At 38.9% G+C, this 23,306-nt stretch overlaps 1 protein-coding gene across 4 annotated transcripts in view; it reads left to right on the forward strand.

The window, feature by feature from the left end:
- Window positions 1–241: 241 nt before the first annotated feature.
- wasf1 (WASP family member 1) overlaps window positions 242–23,306 on the forward strand; it is a 114,755-nt gene continuing 91,690 nt past the window's right edge. For 2 of the 4 annotated variants that reach the window (XM_061900611.1, XM_061900612.1), the window contains exon 1: window positions 244–644. The gene's annotated coding sequence lies outside the window, so the exon portion shown is untranslated. Of the gene's footprint in view, window positions 645–23,306 lie in introns of all 4 variants that reach the window. The other 2 variants (XM_061900610.1, XM_061900609.1) reach the window with 2 other exon arrangements.

The raw sequence follows: 23,306 nt of genomic DNA on the forward strand, positions 1-23,306 counted from the left end.
ATGAAAAAGTAAATAATAATAATTAAAATATATATTTACATAAATATATACATTTATTTATTTATAAATACATCATCATACACTTTCAGTTTGCAACATTAAATTATATTGAGGGGGAAAAAAATGAATTTTATGTGTTTTTTAATGTCATAAAATGAAACATGGTGGGAATGAGACGTGGATCAGGTTTATTCACCTCCCACATTGGAGCGGTTGCATAGGACGCCTCGGCTCCCCAACAATAGAGTGGTGCATACCACTGTCGCCGCTCACTGCGGGGACATTTACCGGCCGAAGAGCGCCTTTTCTGCACAAACTGCACGCCAAGCCTGGCCACACACCCGCGCAACACTCCTACGGTCCGTTTTTTTGAACATACACATTCCGGATATCACCTCCACGGGCACAATTATGTGCACATTTCGCTGATCCCTACTTGGCGGGTCCCTTCGGAAGAAAGTAGCCGGGTTCTCCGCGTCATCCGCCTCTTCTTGCACGGAGGAGCACATTTGATATGAGGGACAGTCATGGACGCAAACCGGGGATTTAAACGCTTGCACATGGCGGCGTGCTCTGCAGCACAATGAGGACGGAATAAGGCAAAAGAAAAGAAAAGAAGAGGGGGACTTGATCAAAGTAAAAAGGTATGTTTTGGATCACTTGCATGCGTGCGTGTTTATACTGGAGCATGTCACATTTCCAGCATCATTGTAACTTTAGTAGCCGGTAATTCTACCCTGCATTGCCATGACTGACAACACAAAATAGGTGCTGCAAGTCCAAAGCCTTAAAAGTGGGGTGCATTAAGTTAACATAATTGCACTGCTTGGGTGCCCCAACATCTGGGCAACAGCTTCTTGACATGTTGGCAGAGCAAATATTTACAAGTATAAGAAGACCATTGCAAGGAGTCATGTAACACATGCCTGTCAAGATTGGGCATTTCCTCCACTATAGGACTGCCACAGAGGAGAGGATGGACGGGGTCTATATCAGCCAGTCTGCAGTTAATGGGGGATGGGGCGATTTCCAGCCGAGTAGGGGAAAAAAAAAATCATGCTTAGGGAAATTTGAAACCATCTTTGTAGGACTTCAAAATTGTGCACCATATCTTGTGTGATGATGCACTCATAAAGGGCGTGAAAGGCACCTTTAGGGGCACAGCGGTTGGTCACTCAGGTGAGTACCTGGTCAAATATTCATGATTTTCCAATGTAGTCACCGCTCAAAACAAATGTTCCCATTGGAATTAAGTTACGGGATTTTTCGGAGTATAAGGCGCACCGGAGTATAAGTCGCACCTGCCGAAAATGCATAAAAAAGAAGGAAAAAAAAACATACATACGTCGCATTGGAGTATAAGTCGCATTTTTGGGGGGAAATTTATTAGATAAAATCCAACAAGAACAGACATTTGAAAGGCAATTTAAAATAAATAAAGAATAGTGAACAACAGGCTGTTAGAAATATATATGTATACACACACATACATACATACATATATATATATATATATATATATATATATATATATATATATATATATATATATATACACACATACATATATATATACACACACACACATATATATACATATACATGTATGTGTGTACGTATATATATATTTACACACACACACATATATATACATATATATGTGTGTGTACGTGTATATATGTATATACGTGTATGTATATAAAAATACACACACATCTACATATATATATATATATATATATATATATATATATATATATATATATATAGGGTGTACCCCGCCTTCCGCCCGAGGTAGGCGCCAGCGCCCCCGAAAGGGAATAAGCGGTAGAAAATGGATGGATGGATATATATAGATATACACATAAATAACCAACTGAGAAGGTGCCTGATATGTTAACGTAACATATTATGGTAAGAGTCATTCAAATAACTATAACATATAGAACATGCTATACGTTTACCAAACAATCTGTCACTCCTGATCGCTAAATGCCATGAAATCTTCGTTTTCGGTGTCGCTTCTAAACAATTCTGCCAATTCCAAAGGAAGACAATGCGCCGCTTCCTCTTCTATCGGTACGTCGCTTACGTCAGAGTCATCGTCAGGTGCAGTTCCAATTATTCCAGCCTTTCTGAATCCGGACAGGATGGTTTCGGTTGTCACTGAAGCCCATGCTTGTTCGATCCATCCGATGACACCCAGAAAAGTTGCATGGCGCATTCTCCCGGTTGCTGTGAAGCTGTGCTCTCCTCCCATCATCCACTGCTCCCACAGGCTGCGCAGGACAGCCTTAAAGCTCCTATTCACGAAGATGTCAGTATTTTGGTTAAGCCTCCGGGGATGATGGCAGGTATGGCGTTTACTCCAAACTTTCTTTCTGCTGCTCGATTGCCGTTTCCTGCTGCGTATTTCACTATACTTCAAGCTTGTAACTTGCAGTATATGCTTTCCTTTTCGGTGCCATTTTTGTTCAGCCCTTTGTTTTTATAAGTTACCACCAATCTACCGTAGCAGGTAGCGTCTTGTTTCCCTCAATGCACTTCTGCCATGACCCGCCTCCGCCGAATTTTCATTGGTTGACGTGTGTGTGTGACGATTGCCGACATCCGGCTAGTCTCATACGTGAATGAGATAAATAATATTTCATATTTTACGGTAATATGTTAATCATTTCACACATAAGTCGCTCCGGAGTATACGTCGCACCCCCGGCCAAACTATGAAAAAAACTGCGACTTATATTCCGAAAAATACGGTAATCTGTTCTAGGGTCGAGTCAAAAACATAATTCTTAAAGTATTATTCGTTAACCGCTAATAGCAGATTCAATAAAACCTAACGCAAAGGTGATTCAAGTTGTGTCTAATTTTTTTTACCATTAGTTTGTGGTTCTCAAACTTTTTTCCCCAATCACCACCAAAGAAAACACTTTGCTCTCCAAGTACCACCGTAATGATCCACATTAACGTAGTAGGCCTATGTATTGATTAAAATCAAAGCAGAGGTTTTATTAGTGTGAAGTGCCATCCATCCATATTTCTACCGCTTGTCCCTTTTGGGATCGCAGGGGTCGCTGGAGCCTATCTCAGCTGCATTGGAGCAGTATGCGGGGTACATCCTGGACAAGTCGCCACCTCATCGCAGGGCCAACACAGATAGACAGACAACATTCACACTCACATTCACACACTAGGGCCAATTTAGGGGTTTAATCAACCTATCCCCAGGTGCGTGTCTTTGGAAGTGGGAGGAAGCCGGAGTACCCGGAGGGAACCCACGCAGTCACGGGGAGAACATGCAAACTCCTCACAGAAAGATCCCGAGCCTGGGCTTGAACCCAGGACTGCTCAGGACCTTCGTATTGTGAGGCAGATGCATAGTGTGAAGTGAATTATATTTATATAGCGCTTTTTTCTAGTGACTCAAAGCGATTTTACATGGTGAAACCCAATATCTAAGTTACATTTAAACCAGTGTGGGTGGCACTGGGCGCAGGTGTGTAAAGTGTCTTGCCAAAGGACACAACGGCAGTGACTAGGATCGAACCTGGAACCCTCAAATTGCTGGCACGGCCACCCTACCAACCGAGCTATAACGCCCCTACTAATCTAATCTACTTACTGACTTACTGTTAACATCAGGTTACTTTCTGTTGTAACATGTTTCTATCTACAATTCAGTTAAAATGTAATACACCTTTATTATTCTGTTGTTTAAATACTTTACATTAGTTTTCGTCGATGCGAGAAATCTTGTATCGATCCAATACCAAGTAGATACAGGGCAGTGTTTGTCATGCCAGTGCTGATACTGATACTATATATTTTTTACGATCATTGAATGATTACATTTTTGCTCACAACAATATTAACTAATATTTATATTATTTCATTAGTCCGTTTTTTATTAAATATAAAACCATATAATAAAGTCACTACTGCAGTGGTCCTCAAACTTTTTTCATTAAATACCACTCTCCAAGTACCACCATAATGACCAACATTAAAATACAGTTGCGTAGTAGGCTTAAGTGTTTATCAAAAACAAGGCAGAGGTTTTATTTAACAAGAACATTTCATTGAGAGGAGCCAGATGAGGTGGTTCGGGCATCTGCTCAGGATGCCACCCGAACGCTTCCCAAGGCAGGTGTTTAGGGCACGTCCGACCGGCAGGAGGCCACGGGGAAGACCCAGGACACTTTGGGAAGACTATGTCTCCCGGCTGGCCTGGGAACGCCTCAGGATCCCCTGGGAGGAGCTAGACGAAGTGGCTGGGGAGAGGCAAGTCTGGGTTTCTCTGCTTAGGCTGCTGCCCCCGTGACCCGACCTCGGATAAGCAGAAGAAAATGGATGGATGGATGGATGGATGGATTTCATATTTTCGGCCACTGTAACATTACACAGTTTGAACAGTAACATTTTGTTTGAATATTTATTCAACTGCTATTTGTGGGGTTACACTAGTGGTTCCACAGTTTGAGAATCTCTACCTTGGGACATCCAAAATCCATTTTTTGCCATTCAGATTTTTAATTTTAAGTTATGTGTGCTTTATTGAATGGTACAGTGCAAGAGAATATTAACTGCGCAAAATAGAGAGACGAAGTTACAAAAAAAAGCAAAACCTATTGAAAATGCAATTTATTTTAACAACGTATTCATATAAATGTAAATCCTCTGTTGTAAGATTTCCATTTGAACTACTGGCTTTCATTTGTATATCTTGTTATCTGTCTACTAGACAGTGCTACCTTTTCTGATTCAAAGCATGAAACAACATTCTCTGCAACGGTGCCCTGCTACTGAAAGTTGTGTTTTACCATATTATAGCAGTTTTTGGGATGAGTAAAAAGAAGGTACAGGCCAAAAGTTTGGACACACCTTCTCCTCATCCGATGTGTTTATTTTTTATTTTTTTATGACTATTTACATTGTAGATTGTCACTGAAGGCATCAAAGCTATGAATGAACACATGAGTTATGTACTTAACAAAAAGGTGGAATAACTGAAAAACATGTTTTATATTCTATCCATCCATCCATCCATTTTCTACCGCTTATTCCCTTTCGGGGTCGCGGGGGGCGCTGGCGCCTATCTCAGCTACAATCGGGCGGAAGGCGGGGTACACCCTGGACAAGTCGCCACCTCATCGCAGGGCCAACACAGATAGACAGACAACATTCACACTCACATTCACACACTAGGGCCAATTTAGTTTCTTCAAAATAGCCACCCTTTGCTCTGATTACTGGTTTGCGCACTCTTGGCATTCTCTCCGTGAGCTTCAAGAGGTAGTCACCTGAAATGGTTTTCACTTCACAGGTGTGATAGTTTTGATGGTTTCAGTGACAATCTACAATGTAAATAGTCATGATGATGAAGAAAACGCATTGAAATGAGAAGGTGTGTTCAAACGTTTGGCCTGTACTGTATATAACAGGAGCGTCGCCAGACGGATTTCACTGGGGCACGTGCCCCACTGTTGATATGCAGTGCCCCAGTAAAAATTTCAACAATAAAAAAAAATGCTTCAGAGTTTTAAGTCTACATAACATAGACTACATTGATTGATTGATACTTTTATTAGTAGATTGCACAGTACAGTACATATTCCGTACAATTGACCACTAAATGGTAACACCCGAATAAGTTTTTCAACTTGTTTAAGTCGGGGTCCACGTTAATCAATTCATGGTACAGCGCACATACTACTTAGTATGGTAATTGATTTCTACTGTATTCACTCCACGTAACAATGAGCACATGGCTAATTAATATGGTAATTTATTCACGTGTGGATCGAGACTTCAGTTGAGAGAGAGAGAGAGAGAGAGAGAGAGAGAGAGAGAGAGAGAGAGAGAAAGAGAGAGGATGAGAATCACTGCGTGAGGTAGGTAACGTTAGCCAAAAACAATTTGTTAATTACATTATTTTTATTTTTATTTGACTCAAACTGTAACTCCTAGATGGATTTAAGAAAGTTATTCGCCCGCAGCAGGGAAGAAACAGTGAGGAATGAGAGATGTAAGTGAAGTCCCAGCTAGCTAGGCAACATCATTGTCTTAAGTTGATGCTAAGTTAGCTAACGTTATTCCTTGTATCAAGACAAACATGTTCATTTGCTGTATGAGCTGTCGGGGAATTTCCAATGAACATGAAACATAATGTTGGTTATTGTCTGCTGGTTCTGCATCAATGATGATTTGGAGTAAGCATGTGTGAGTTGAGTGCTTCTCAAATGGTTTATCTTTAGGAAGAAAAACATTTTTCCATATCGTCAAGTCGTGAGCCAAATTTTTAAATCATCCAAGTTTATTTCACAGAAAAATAGCACAGTAGACTTGTCTTGTTAATCGGTGCGACTTTGACTAAAATAATCTTGTTTTGTCACCAGAAAAATGGCTACAGCTAAAGCATCTGGTTTTGTTTCCAGAAAAAATAGTAACATTTCTGTATTTGTTTTCAGAAAGATGGCTGAAAATATCGGGTTTTGTTGCCCCATTTAGATTTTTTTAAAATATATTTCCATGTCTGTCCTGAGTCCTCCTCCAACTTGTTAGTCGGTTTGCCTTTTGCTAAAATACTCACTAATAGTCAGTAGAACAATGGCTAAATATATCTGGTTTTGTTGCCACAATTTGATTTTTTTCTCCCTAAACTTTTTTTTTTTTCATGCAAACATCTGACTGCGACTTCCTGAAAATGACACACAATCCACTTTTATGTCACGACCCACCAGTTGGGAACCACTGGTCAAATGTATAACAGTTACTGTAATATTTCCATGTCTGTCCAGAGTGACTGACCACTTTGCAAAAATGAAAACGAGACGTTACAGTTTACTTCTCAGAAAACGATTCCCTGAACAGACACACAACAGTTGTTCATTTATTCTACTACTGTGGCATTATTGTTTTGTGTATATTTTATAGTTTTGTGTATCTGAAATAGGATTAGCCACATTGCCATAAATGGAAATTAAATAACATAAAAGAACCCAGAGATGTAGGGGTGCTTTATTTTTTGTTTTACTTTTGTAGATGTTAAATTTGCAGATGATTACTGCAATAAATATTTCAAAAAGATTCATTGCTCTTCCTTTTTGCTTTTACCCGTAGCAGTTTAGAAGTCTGGAGTACAAAAGTGTACAAGTAGGTCAAATGCATTAGTTAATTTCAGGTGGTTAATCAAAGATCCATACAACATAATCTGATATGATTTCATAGTTTAAAGCACTATTTATGTATTTTTTATGATAAATAAGTGCAAAAAATGTTTTTGCTCGCGCGCTTTGCACGTTCACATGAATTATTTGTGCCCCAGTACAGTATTAGGTCTAGTGACGCCCCTGGTATATAACACTACAGTAAATGGGAAAACAGTACCACTGTTTTTTTACGGGAAACACTGGGAGCTTAATTGCCCAAATTTTACTGTGAATTTGACTGTAGTTTTTACATTCATATTACTGTAAATGTCAAAACAGTACCACTGTTCAAAACTATGACACCTGTGTAGTGAAAACCATTTCAGGTGACTACCTCTTGCAGCTCATCGAAAGAACGCCAAGAGTGTGCAAAGCAGTCATCTGAGCAACGGGTGGCTATTTTGAAGAAACTGGAACTTAAAACATGTTTTCAGTTTTTTCACATATATATATATATATATATATATATATATATATACACATATACATATACATATATATATATATATATATATACACCATAGGGGCGGCGTGGCGCAGTGGAAGAGTGGCTGTGCGCAACCCGAGGGTCCCTGGTTAAATCCCCACCTAGTACCAACCTCGTCACGTCCGTTGTGTCCTGAGCAAAACACTTCACCCTTGCTCCTGATGGGTTCTGGTTAGCGCCTTGCAGGGCAGCTCCCTCCATCAGTGTGTGAATGTGTGTGTGAATGGGTGAATGTGGAAGTAGTGTCAAAGCGCTTTGAGTACCTTGAAGGTAGAAAAGCGCTATACAAGTACAACCCATTTATTTTATATATATATATATATATATATATATATATATATATATAAAATTAGCCCTGATTTGAATGTTGTTTTCTTTGTTGAGGCTTCTAAACAGCAAAAAAAAAGCTAGAACAAGGAGAAAGAAGCAAAAGTTAATAGTTTGATGTCATGAATTATAGTGACTGTTTTGGGAGACATTTAAAAAATGCTATCTGAAGACAGAAAAATATGACTTTCTACTTACTTGACATTAACAGCTGATTTATAGTTATTATAAATGAGAATAATAGGGGCCAGCCTTGGCAAGTAAGTAATTCCAGATGCATTCAATGTGTATTTTAAAGAGAACAGCACACCAGTGGCACAAAGCGTGCATGAAGTCTTGTCTCAGCAGTTTTATGTTGAAAATAAGTGGCAAAATGAAAGCAGCTATGACAAAACAGGCTCAAGGCTCCTTGCAGCTGTTCAAGTTATCACCCCCGACTATCACGTGCCGGGAGCCCAAGCTATAGGTTTCACAACAACTCCTGTTACTGCCTCATAACCGCATTGATTCTTTTGTTCACTGCGCAAAATGTGCACTTCTTTCGACAATGTTTATGAGCCCTTTTCTTTCCGAGGAGTGACATTAAGGCTCAGTTTGTGGTTCTCATGCCTCCCCTGTGTTTTTCCCAAGGCCCTGTGATAGAGGAGCCTTGGCACACATCCTGCTGAGGCTTTTGAACCTCTCATTTTTGTTGACGTGGGTCTGATTCTTTGCCAGACTGGAGAAAAAAAGTCTTCTTTTGTCTTTATCACCACTAAAAGTAGGAGTGATGCTAAAAAAAGAAAAACGCGGATGATGGTGTGAAAAAGAAAAAACAAGTGGTTTTCATGCGAGAGGTTGCAAATTGTGAAGCACCCCCCTCTACGAGCAGAGCTCCTATCTCTCAGCTGTTTGGATGCTCCTGGGGCTGCCACACACAGGACCTATTGTTCCTCCTCTTGGCCAGGCCTGCAGCTCCATAATACGGCTTCTGTCCTTGCTCTGAACTGGCCTGACAGTCGGACACCAGGCACAATTTGGACCGGTAGGCTGCCGTGCCTCGTGTTTCTCCGCTAGTGGTCTTATTCCTGCTTCTGTCGGGCCGTGAGATGCGGAGACCGGCATTTACCCGTTATCAACTTTAAATAGATAAAAAATAATCTCGTATTAGACATATGTGGTGTTGAGATGATAAAACTGCTTGGAAAACATTCTTCCCGGATGACACTAAAAAAAGTCAGTAATCTTGAAGAAGAAAAAAAAAAAAAAAAAAATATATATATATATATATATATATCCAAATCCCTTGCTATTCTTTATAAATTAAGACACATGCTGAAAAAGAAATGTCTGCATATGTTATATTATTTTTTTATTTTTCCATATTTAACATACTGTGTTTAAGTTTGGGGAACTGTTTATAAAACCAACATAGAGCCAATAATTAGAAAAGAGTCATTAGAATAATACACACAGCGTGCTACTATGAACATACCAATTCATTATTTCTAAGTTCTAATGTGTAAAAATGTTCAGATATTGTGTTTTTAAAAGCAATGGAAAATTATGTTTCGAGTAAATAACAGCAGCTTTCCAGCTTGTATTTTTAGGTTCTTTAAATTAAGAGGATAAAACTATAATTTTCGGGGCATATTTTCGTATATAAAATAAAAATGTATTTCAGTTTTAGGAGTTAAATAGTGGAATAAGCTCAGTGATGAGTTGAAGACATGTAGTTATTTGTTAAGGTTTAAGAAAACTTTGAATGGTGAAATAATTGAAAATTATAAGATTTAGTAACAATTACTTTCATCCCATTGATTTTTTTTAATGTTTATGTTCCAGGTTATCTTATTTTCAGCCTATTCCTTTTTCGGTCATTCTTTTTCTTCTCATTTTGTGTGTAAATGTGTTTGTTTGTTAAATATGTGTAATCTGTACTGTTAAACTGATCACACAAAATGGTTGATGGTTGATTTATATGACCGAAATAAACTTATTTCATTCATTCATTCATTCATTCATTCATTCATTCATTCATTGAAGTCATTTAGGCAAACATGGAGTACACTACTTGGCTGCAACCAGCAGAGGTGCCACTTAGGCTATGTCTACACTAAGCCGAATAACTCCTTAAATCAATAATTATTTAGCCTAAGCCCCGCTTTGGCCACACTGAACCATCGTTTAAGGTTCCCCTGCTTGGATAAGTTTTTACTTGTCTATTTCTTGAATCTCCGGCTCTTAGCTTTGTATGGACTCATTGATCGTTCACAAACTGAGTTCAGAGAGGAAGTGACGTCAGAAAGACCGCGCCACAGCCAGCTTCATAATAAAGCGGTTTCGAAACTCGTATCTAACCACTGGAAATACGGAGGGGAGTCATCCAGACATGCCCGTGTTTCTCCTTCGGTCTGTACAGACGCTTGTGGAAATCCCACATGAATACCTTAAAAGAGAGCGATTGCAGCTATTTGGGATACAACACTTCTCAGACGGCAAGAGAACTTTCGAATGTCCAGGTCAACTGTGATTTTATTTACCGAAAAACTTTTTCCATTTGTCAAAAGAGAGACAACGAGAATGCAGGCTCCCGTGGATGTGATGAAAACCAGGTAGCCTGTGCTTTGTATTGCCTGGCCGTTGTGGGAAGTCTTCCGAAAACGGCGAATGTTTTTAGACTGGCAAAGCAGACTGTATCAGTTATTGTCCGCCATGTATGTCGCGGACTCAACGTCTAGGTCCAGAGTATATAAAGTCACTTAAAAGGAATGGACAATGAAGGTGAAGGCAAAAGAGTGAAGAGTGTCCTGACAAGATATCTAGATCCCTCGATGGATTGACGTAAAATGTTCTCTATCACATTGTTTACTTTCACTTGTCCATTAAAGATTTGATTCATTTATGATGGCTTGGGTGGGATTCACTACAATAGGGCCCCACAGCACATCGGATTCCAGTTAATTGAAATACCACAACACTGGATGTTGTTCAGATAAGTTAAATGTAAGAACTTGCACACAAAGCAACACTGAAGGGGACTATGTCATGCGCATTTTCCGCGCATGCGTACTAAGTCGCATTGCGCTGGCGGACGGACGGGGGTGGGGTGGGGGGAAGGAGTGGGGTCCTAAACGACCATTGTGTGTGTGTGGACAAGGAAAAGGTTAGGTTGGATTTACCCTGGATAACCTTAGTGTAGAAGGGGCCTTTAGTCAATTAACTAGTTTGCTGTCTGAAGAATAACAAGGGACACTAAGATAGATCCTTCTTGGATTTCTCCCCAGCACCGATAAACTCTCGATGGAATGCAAACAGCCCCAACGTCAAGTACCTTGTTGTAGAGTTGCGCAATATGGACAATGTAGGACATTTGTCTGACGACAATGTCATATTGTGCGTTAGCATGTTGATGACAAAATTCTAGCAGCAGACAAGAAAATGAAGAGTCTTCAATGCAATGTTCTATGCTCAGTAGCGTCCCTCCGCAGTGAAGTATCTAAATCACTAATCCTCGCCTCCATGTTGGTAACTAAACTGTTTCTTACGAGTATTTATATCACTAGACGACTATAGGATGAGGAATCACTAAACATGCTACATAAAATAGAACTTGGATACAAAAACGCATAGCTTATCGCTAAGCTAGAGCTCTTGAATGTAGACATGGGTAGGCGGACGGATACTAATACCAACAGTACCGATACCAAATGTAGTTTCAGTATATGGTCGAGACTACGATTAGATAGATATTTTTTTATTATTCCCCCAAATTTTTTTGGCATTGTTATTGTTTACAAACTTAGGAAATACGAGTCCATAGTAGTTTTTGCTTTTGTTGAACTATTATTGCTTAGTGCAGTGATTTTCAAACTGTGGTACGTGGGCTCCATCTAGTGTATCACCAAAGAATCATTTCACTAAAGTCTACAGCAGGGATGTCAAACATGCGGCCCGGGGGCCGGATCAGGCCCGCGGACAGGTTCGATCCGGCCCACGAGATGAGTTTGCTAAGTGTAAAATTGAGCTGCATTTTTAAGTTCTGTTCTAAATGTGTCCACCAAATGTCGCAGCAGTAAAATAAACAATCGGTAACTCCACTTACGATTAGAGTAGTTTGTGCAAATTTACAAAAATTGAAGAGTGGCAATGACAAATGAGATATTTGATACAAAGAACAGTTTTTATTGATGCCTGTTATTGATGGTTTTTGTTCAATCCTAGATGGGCTGTGACCAGAGGTGGGTAGAGTAGCCAGAAATTGTACTCAAGTAAGAGTACAGTTACTTTCGAGATTTATTACTCAAGTAAAAGTAAGGAGTAGTCACCCAAATATTTACTTGAGTAAAAGTAAAAAGTATGTTGTGAAAAAACTACTCAAGTACTGAGTAACTGATGAGTAACCTGATTACGGCAACAAATAATGCACAAAAACATAAAAATAGCAATGAGCAAATTCAGAACCAGGAATATCTCTTAAGCAACTAAAACAATAATATATATTAAATAATAGTACATTAAAATAAAATAAAATAAATGGCACATTGAGCCACAATAACTTAACAGCACCATAGCCTCAGTAGGCATTCATTGAATTGATTGATTGATTAAAACTTCCATTAGTAGATTGTACAGTACAGTACATATTCCGTACAATTGACCACTAAATGGTAACACCCCAATAAGTTTTTCAACGTTTATCAATTACTTAATAAATGACCAAGTCGAGGTGATCTACCTCATATATACATACACACACACATCATTTATACACACACAAATCATATATATATATATATATATATATATATATATATATATATATATATATATATATATACACAGTATATCATTTATATTTATTTATTTTGCCGTTTTTGTTCACATGTTGAAGGTGTTTTAATGAATATACAAGCATGTTTAACTTATAGATTCCTATCTTTCATGAAGATAAGAATATAAATTGGTGTATTACCTGATTCTGATGACTTGCAATGATTGGACTCAGACGTCCACATTTTCAAATGGAGGAGAAAAAAGTTCCTCTTTTCTGTCTAATAACACATGAAAGTAGTTGGTTTTGGGCATCTTATCTGCCCAGCTTCCATATTCGTTTTTATACACTTTACAAGAAATACATTGGCGGCAAACTCCGTAGTTTGCTAGCTTGTTTGCGCTGGCTTTCGGAGACTCTTATTTTGTTAGCGCAGGCGCGATGGAGCAGCGCTTCTATTGTGAAGACAGGAACTGTGCGATCAGTCTTTAGGCTTTTGACGGGAAGTACGGTTGAAATAAAAAGTGCCTTCTTTCCTTTACACTTTTTATTGATTGATAGAAACTTTTATTAGTAGATTGCACAGTACTGTACATATTCTTCACAATTGACCACTAAATGGTAACACCCCAATACGTTTTTCAACTTGTATAAATCGGGTCATGTGACCACCTGGCTCTGTTTGATTGGTCCAACGTCACCAGTGACTGCATGTGATTGGTGAAACGCAGGCATGCGTAGATTCTACTTTGAAGCTCTGTCATTAACCAAAACAAACATTAATAGATCGATAAAAAAAAGTAGCGAGTAGCGAGCTGAATGTAGATAAATGGAACGGAGTAAAAGTAACGTTTCTTCTCTATAAATATACTCAAGTAAAAGTAAAAGTATGTTGCATAAAAACTACTCGTAAAAGTACAATTTATCCCAAAAGTTACTCAAGTAAATGTAACAGAGTAAATGTAGCGCGTTACTACCCACCTCTGGCTGTGACCAATTTTTTTTCTCAGAATGTTCAACTAACTTGAAGTGTTTTGTCACAAGGATTATTTGTGATTAGTACATTTTCAGAATGTGCTTGTTCTATTTTGGGCCAAGGCAAAACAAAGAAAACAATGTGAAGTTGCCGTTGTTGTATTTTTAAGTTATCATGCCATGATTTTACTCAACCGGCCCTCGTGAGAGTAGATTTTTTTCCATGCGGCCCTGAGCTAAAATGACTTTGACACCCCTGGTCTACAGTGTTTAATTGTCCTATATTCAAACCCAGTGTTATTGTTCAAACTGTGTGTAATGTTATAGTGGCCAAAAATTATTAAATATATTTGGTAAAAAAAAACCTTGTTTTTAACAAATACTTAAGCCTACTACGCTACTGTGTTTTAATGTTGGTCACTATGGTGGTACTTAATGAAACCAGTTTGAGGACCACTGCACCAGTGACTTTATTATATGGTTTTATATTTAATAAAAAAGGAAATAATATAAATAGTTAAAAATTGCAATCATTCAATGATTGTAAAAAAATATAGTATCAGTATCAGTACTTGCATGACAATTACTGCCCCTGTAACTATTTGGTATTGGATCGACACCAAGATTTCTCGCATCGACCAAAACTAATGTAAAGTATTTATACAACAGAATGTAGTGTATTACATTTTAACTGAAGTGTAGATATAAACATGTTACAGCGGAAAGTAACCTGATGTTAACAGTAAATTAGCAAGTAGATTAGTAATAGCTTTGAGAAAATAATACAAACAGTTACATTATGATTGGCCCTGCGATGAGGTGGCGACTTGTCCAGGGTGTACGCCGCCTTCCGCCCGGATGCAGGTGAGCTAGGCTCCAGTGACCCCCCGCGACCCCAAAAAGGACAAGCGGTAGAAAATGGATGGATGGAGTTACATTAGGAGCCTTTGTAACCTGTTTTGAAATGCTTCTATTATGATGTCCATACCGAATAATATATTGTGATGTATATCGCTGCCATACATAGTGCGTTAAAGATTTTAGGCCATATTGCCCATCTTAGTTGTATTGTTTACTTCTACTGTTGTCTGGGCTCCAGACCGTCAGTTTGCTGCCAAATACAAACGCACGGCTCATCATTCAGTAGCAGTGTTGTGTTTAACAAATACTGTCCTGTGAATGACCTGGATTGTTTTCCCAGCTGAAAACCAGACTGAACAAACTATAGACAAGGCCACTCCCTCTGTGTTTTTTGTGTTTGGATCGTATTTGATACCCTCTTCGGGTCATTGTATCTGTGAGAGAATCAGATTTTCTGGAGCAGCTATTATGAGCGGCAACAATGTGTGTTTTTGGCCATCAGGTCAACACAAACATAGTCCTGTCTTCATACAATTGTTTTCCTACCCTATACTTTTTGAATCATTCAGTTTTCCATGGAAATTTTGTTGTGGCTTAAAAAAACTAGTCCGTGTGTGCACATCTAGTGGGGCAAAAAAGTATTTAGTCAGCCACCGTTTGTGCAAGTTCTCCCATTTAAAATGATGACAGAGGTCTGTAATTTTCATCATAGGTACACTTCAACTGTGAGAGACAGAATGTGAAAAAAAAAATCCAGGAATTCACATTGTAGGAATTTTAAAGAATTTATTTGTAAATTATGGTGGAAAATAAGTATTTGGTCAACCATTCAAAGCTCTCACTGATGGAAGGAGGTTTTGGCTCAAAATCTCACAATACATGGCCCCATTCATTCTTTCCTTAACACGGATCAATCGTCCTGTCCCCTTAGCAGAAAAACAGCCCCAAAGCATGATGTTTCCACCCCCATGCTTCACAGTAGGTGTGGTGTTCTTGGGATGCAACTCAGTATTCTTCTTCCTCCAAACACGACAAGTTGAGTTTATACCAAAACCGATACATGGATGATACAGCAGAGGATTGGGAGAATGTCATGTGGTCAGATGAAACCAAAATAGAACTTTTTGGTATAATCTAAACTCGTCGTGTTTGGAGGAAGAAGAATACTGAGTTACATCCCAAGAACACCAAACCTACTGTGAAGCATGGGGGTTGAAACATCATGCTTTGGGCTCAAACAAAATATAACATGCATCACTTTTCTTTTTTTTTTTATCAATTGCGACTGAAAAATAGACCGCTACGGGGCCAAAAAATGTTGGGAGTGCAAGAAAAGAAAGATTAGTAACAAGTTTCGCCGTCATTGCCAACAATAATCTTTAATACATTTATAAGGGATTATCAATTTATTCATCTTTTTTATATTTCACAATGTTTTCTGCATGCACAAATCCCAAAACCAGTGACGTTGGCATGTTGTGTAATTCGTTAATAAAAACAGAATACAATGATTTGCAAATCATTATATACATTTTTTTTTGCAAACAATCTTTAACTTAGAATTTAAGTTGGCAAGGAGGAATTTTTACCACAGTGTTACATGGCTTTTCCTTTTAAAAACACTCAGTAAACGCTTTGGAATTGAGGAGACCAATTTTTTAAGCTTCTCAGGTGGAATTCTTTTCCATTTTTGCTCGATGTACAGCTTAAGTTGTTCAACAGTCCAGGGTGTCCGTTGTGGTATTTTAGGCTTCATAATGAGAGACAGGTCTGGACTACAGGTAGGCCAGTCTAGTACTCGCACTCTTTTACTACATAGCCACGCTGTTGTAACACGTGGCTTGCCATTGTCTTGCTGAAATAAGCAGGGGCGTCCATGATAACGTTGCTTGGATGGCAACATATGTTGCTCCAAAACCTTTATGTACCTTTCAGCATTAATGGTACCTTCACAGATGTGTAAGTTATCCATGCCTTGTGCACTAATGCACCCCCATACCATCACAGATGCTGGCTTTTGAACTTAGCCCCTGGAACAATCCAGATGTTTATTTTCCTTTTAGATCCAGAGGACACGACATCCACAGATTCCAAAAACAATTTGAAATGTGGAGTCGTCAGACCACAGAACACTTTTCCACTTTGCATCAGTCCATCTTAGATGAGCTTGGGCTCAGAGGAGCCAGCTGCGTTTATGGGTGTTGTTGATAAATGGCTTTGGCTTTGCATAGTAGAGTTTTAAGTTCCACTTATAGATATAGCAACAAACTGACAGTGTTTTTCTGAGCCTATGTGGTGATATCCTTTACACACAGATGTCGCTTTTTGATGCAGTACGGCCTGAGGGATCGAAAGTCATGGGCATTTAATGTTGGTTTTCAGCCTTGCTGCTTACGTACAGTAATTTCTAAAGATTCTCTGAACTTTTTATGATATTACGGACCATAGATGATGAAATCCCTCAATTCTTTGCAATAGCTGGTTAAGAAAAGTTGTTCTTAAACAATTTGCTCACACTTTTGTTCACAAAGTGGTGACCCTCGCCCCATCCTTGTTTGTGAATGACTGAGCATTTCATGGAAGCTGCTTTTATACCCAATCATGGCACCCAGCTGTTCCCAATTAGCCTGTTTACCTGTGGGATGTTCCAAATAAGTGTTTGAAAAGCATTCCTCAACTTTTTCAGTCTTTTTTGCCACTTGTGCCAGCTTTTTTAAACATGTTGCAGGCATCAAATTCCAAATGAGCTCATATTTGCAAAAAATAACGTTTCTCAGCTTGAACGTTAAGTATCTTGTCTTTGCAATCTATTCAATTGAATGTAGGTTGAAAAGGATTTGCAAATCATTGTATTCTGTTTTTATTTATGATTTACACAACGTGACAACTTCACTGGTTTTGAGTTTTGTAATATGTTTAGATTATTTGCTCTTCATAGGAACCTTTTGGAAGCTTTTGGTTTAGATATGACAGATTTTTACTACAGAGTGTCTCTGTCACAGCCGGTCAAAAAGCCCCAATCCATAACACTCTCACCAAAGGTACTAAAAAGTGAGATGGTTTTGATCAAATGTGTTGGAACCAAGCAATGTACAATGGAAACCCAATAAAAATCATACCCAACTAAACCATGTTTTGCAGCAGGCGTGCTCTAAATTAGGAACACATCTGACAATAACGGCAAGCATCCAGTTTTGGATGGACCACCACAAGGCTTCTTTGTCAGATGTGTTTGCTGGATAGAAGTCCAGCAGAGACGATTGGACGCAATCTTTATTGTCTTTGATGAATGAGTGAGTAATGACTTAACTCATCAGTTGGAAAACTGTCCTTGTGAAAGCGCTTCAGATGATGACTGTTATTGGAACGGGACAAGAAGCTACAAAGGAACATGCCATTTTACCGCATAATACAAACCCCGTTTCCATATGAGTTGGAAAATTATGTTGGATGTAAATATAAATGGAATACAATGATTTGCAAATAATTTTCAACCCATAATAAGTTGAATATGCTACAAAGACAACATATTTGATGTTCAAACTGATAATCTTTTTTTTTTTGCAAATAATCATTAACTTTAGAATTTGATGCCAGCAACACTTGACAAAGAAGTTGGGAAAGGTGGCAATAAATACTGATAAAGTTGAGGAATGCTCATCAAACACTTATTTGGAACATCCCACAGGTGTGCAGGCTAATTGGGAACAGGTGGATGCCATGATTGGGTATAAAATCAGCTTCCCAAAAAATGTTCAGTCTTTCACAAGAAAAGATGGGGCAAGGTACACCCCTTTGTCCACAACTGCGTGAGCAAATAGTCAAACAGTTTAAGAACAACGTTTCTCAAAGTGCAATTACAAGTAATATAGGGATTTCAACATCTACGGTCCATAATATCATCAAAAGGTTCAGAGAATCTGGAGAACTCACTCCACGTCGATCCCTCAGACGGCACTGTATCAAAAACCGACATCAGTCTCTAAAGGATATCACCATATGGGCTCAGGAACACTTCAGAAAACCACTGTCACTAAATACAGTTTGTCGCTACATCTGTAAGTGCAAGTTAAAGCTCTACTATGCAAAGCGGAAGCCATTTATCAACAACATCCGGAAACGCCGCCAGCTTCTCTGGGCCCGAGATCATCTAAGATGGACTAATGCAAAGTGGAAAAATGGTCTGACGAGTCCACATTTCAAATTGTTTTTGGAAATATTCGACATTGTTTAGTCCGGACCAAAGGGGAAGCGAACCATCCAGACTGTTATCGACGCAAAGTTCAAAAGCCAGCATCTGTGATGGTATGGGGGTGCATTTGTGCCCAAGGTATGGGTAACTTACACATCTGTGAAGGCACCATTCATGCTGAAAGGTACATACAGGTTTTGGAACAACAAATGCTGCCATTTAAGCGCCGTCTTTTTCATGGACGCTCCTGCTTATTTATCAGCAAGACACTGCCAAGTCACATTCAGCACGTGTTACAACAGGTTGACTTTGTAAAAAAAGAGTGCGGATACTTTCCTGGCCCACCTGCAGTCCAGACCTGTCTCCCATCGAAAATGTGTGGCGCATTATGAAGCGTAAAATACGACAGCGGAGACCCCGGACTGTTGAATGACTGAAGCTCTCCATAAAACAAGAATGGGAAAGAATTCCACTTTCAAAGCTTCAACAATTAGTTTCCTCAGTTTCCAAATGTTTATTGAGTGTTGTTAAAAGAAAAGGTGATGTAACACAGTGGTGAACATGCCCTTCCCCAACTACTTTGGCACGTGTTGCAGCCATGAAATTCTAAGTTAATTATTATTTGCAAAAAAAAAAAAAAGTTTATGAGTTTGAACATCAAATATCTTGTCTTTGTAGTGCATTCAATTTAATATGGGCTGAAAAGGATTTGCAAATCATTGTATTCCGTTTGTATTTACATCTAACACAATTTCCCAACTCATATGGAAACGGTGTTTGTACTATTTTTCAACAGTTTTCAAAAAGTCTCGAGGGCCCATAATAGTATAATGATTAGAAACGTAACATTGATGCTGGGAATGAGACAGTTTAATGCGTTTAGGTAAGCCCTACTGCAAACACAGCATATAAGGTGTCCGTTGCTTTAATGTTGATGAGGTGTGTTTTTTGATGCCTGACTACAAGAATAGGTGTGCCACTTTTTACATGTCCTCTGTAATTCTGCACTTGCCCAACATAGTAGATAGGGGTGTGGGAAAAAATCGATTCGAATACGAATGACCAGCATCTGCTTCTTCTTCCCAGCAGTGTCTGTCACTTCGCATGGTTGAAAAAGGACTTCATGTCGATCAATGCTGGCGAGTAAAATGTTTTGGGCAGATTTTTCAGGGTTCACTGTCACATTTGTTACGCCAACTAATGGTGGGGATGCTTGTAACTCAAATCTTTTGCTCGCCACTTAAAGCGAAACAATTAACCGAGAGACAGCTTTGATCTCAAGAGACTCTTAAGTTGGGACACTCTTCAGTGGAGGTACCACTGTAATATCATAACATCATTAATTTTGCATTAAAGGTAATTAAAGGTAATATAGTCTCCTCAGAATAAGCGAGCTCTGTAGTGGAATTTTTTTGTTGCTTTATTGCTTTAGGACGAGTGATGCTATACATGCTACACTATACAGCGCAGCACCCCAAACTCATAAGTTTGGATTTGTTAAATCTAGTCTATAGATCCCTGCGCCCGATCATTAACTATTAAGACGATCATCTTACTCAACAGTCATCATACTTGCCAACCCTCCCGGATTTTCCGGGAGACTCCCGAAATTCAGCGCCTCTCCCGAAAACCTCCCGGGACAAATTTTCTCGCGAAAATCTCCCGAAATACAAGCGGAGCTGGAGGCCACGCCCCCCAACATAGAGTCAGACCTGACTCAATGTTGTGACCCTCTTAAACAGGACAATACTGCCATCTACTGTCATAGAATAGAATGTAAATATATTCTACATTTAAGTGCAGTCAAGGAACATGCATTAGGGAGTATGTTGTTCTGAAGCCCACAGAAAAGAGACGTAACTTCATCACGTCGCCTGGTTATTGACTCCAACCCAATATATTACACCATCGACGGGCAAAATGAAGAAATACGCTTGCAAGTTCCAGAACGATTGGAAACTAAAATTTCAGTTTATCCAGGAAAGTTTGAAGGGGAAGGGGTATGTTGCCTGTAAATTTTGTAGAACAGACTTCTCCATTGAACACGGCGGACGAACGGATATTCAGCCATGAACGGTCAGCTAAGCACAAAGCGTCCGCAGCGCAGCATCGTTCACAACTCAGTATTATTGGCCACCTCGCAAAATGGAGACCCCATGGTGTATTTTATGCTGAGACAAAGATGGCTATGCTGATAGCTGGAAGCAACATCCCGTTCTCATTTGCGAATGTCTACAACAAATCCGTGAAGGATGTTCCCGGATTCGGAGATCGCTCGCCAATACGAAATGGCAGAACAAAGGTTACTCAAATAGTGAAAGGTAAGTGTTGTTGTTTTTTTAGTAACAAGCAAGCACAGTACAGTTAGTAGAACAACTGTGTTTTTATTACTGTGTATTTGAAAGGTGCCATCGGAAATTCAACTATTTATTTTATTTATATATATAATAAAATAAATATATATATCTAGAATTCACTGAAAGTCAAGTATTTCATATATATATATATATATATATATATATATATATATATATATATGAAATATTCGAGTTGGTGAATTATACGCCACCCTTCTTAACCACGCCCCGCCCCAACCACGCCTCCGCCCCACCCCCGACCACATCCGCCCACCCCCCACCTCCTGAAATCAGAGGTGTATATATATTCATATGTGGGTGTATATATATATATATATATATATATATATATATATATATATATATATATATATATATATATATATATATATATATATATATATATATATATATATATATATATATATATATATATGAAATACTCGAGTTGGTGAATTATACGCCACTCTTCTTAACCACGCCCCCGCCCCAACCACGCCTCTGCCCCACCCCCGACCACATCCCCCCACCCCCCACCTCCCGAAATCAGAGGTGTCAAGGTTGGCAAGTATGACATGTCACACTAAGAGTGGCCGTATAAAAAGAAAGTACCAATGATTGTCACACACACACTAGGTGTGGTGAAATTATCGTCTGCATTTTGACCCATCACCCTTGATCACCCTCTGGGAGGTGAGGGGAGCAGTGAATAGCAGCGGTGGCTGCGCCCGGGAATCAATTTTGGTGATTTAACCCCCAATTCAAACCCTGGATGCTGAGTGTCAAGCAGGGAGGTAACGGGTCCCATTTTTACAGTCTTTGGTATGACTCGGCCAAGGTTTAAACAACGCCAACAGTGTCATAAAGCTGTGCCATACAGTGAAACCACACTAAACAACAAAGACAAAACACATTTAGGGAGAATATTTGCACCCAACACAACATAAACACTACAGAACAAATTCCCTGCAGCACCAACTCTTCCGGGACACTACAATATAAACAACTGGCATTGGTGGATCTACACCTAACATCTACTGTAATGATATCAAGTACAATAGTGTATCTAGTCAATACTACCGTATTTTTTGGATTACAAGTCGCAGTTTTTTTCATAGTTTGACCTGGGGTGCGACTTATACTCTGTAGTGACTTATGTGTGAACTTATTAACTCATTACCGTAAAATATAGAAGACGAAGCGGCGCATTGTCTACATTTGGAATTGGCAGAGTTGTTTAGAAGCGACACCGAGGAACAAGATTTCATCGGATTTATCGATTAGGAGTGACAGATTGTTTGGTAAACGTATAGCATGTTCTATATGTTATAGTTATCTGAATGACTCCTACCATAATATGTTACGTTAACATACCAGGCACCTTCTCAGTTGGTTATTTATGCGTCATATAACGTACACTTATTCAGCCTGTTGTTCACTATTCTTTATTTATTTTAAATTGCCTTTCGAATGTCTATTCTTGGTGTTGGGTTTTATCAAATAAATTTCCCCCAAAAATGTGACTTAAACACTAGCGCGACTTATATATGTAATTTTCCTTCTTTATTATGCATTTTCGGTCGGTGCGATTTATACTCCGGAGCGACTTATAATCCGAAAAATACGATACTATGATTACATCAATGTTTTCAGCATCACAAAATCTTCTTTCGTTTTTTAAAAATGTATATTATGTTCATAAACTAAGAAAATATGTCCCTGGACACATGCGGACTTTGAATATGACCATTGTATGATCCTGTAACTACCTGGTATCGGACTGATACCCAAATTTGTGGTATCATCCAAAACTAATACAAAGTATCAAACAACAGAAAAATAAGTGTTTATTTTTAACAGAAGTGTAGATAGAGCATGTTAAAACAGAAAATACCGTATTTCCTTGAATTGCCGCAGGGCATATAGTATGCGCCTGCCTTGAATTACTGCCTGGTCAAACTCGTGACGTCACGAGTGACACTTCCCCTGTCATCATTTTCAAAATGGAGGAGGCTAACTTTTCAATACCGGTAATTTGAAATCGCATAAAGGGAAGAAGATTGGTCCTCGCCAAGGTTCTCAAAGTCATCATTGTCACCGACGTCCCACTGGGTGTGAGTTTTTCTTGCCCTTATGTGGGCCT

Source organism: Nerophis ophidion, linkage group LG05 (assembly GCF_033978795.1).
Source record: "Nerophis ophidion isolate RoL-2023_Sa linkage group LG05, RoL_Noph_v1.0, whole genome shotgun sequence".
Lineage (NCBI taxonomy): Eukaryota > Metazoa > Chordata > Actinopteri > Syngnathiformes > Syngnathidae > Nerophis > Nerophis ophidion.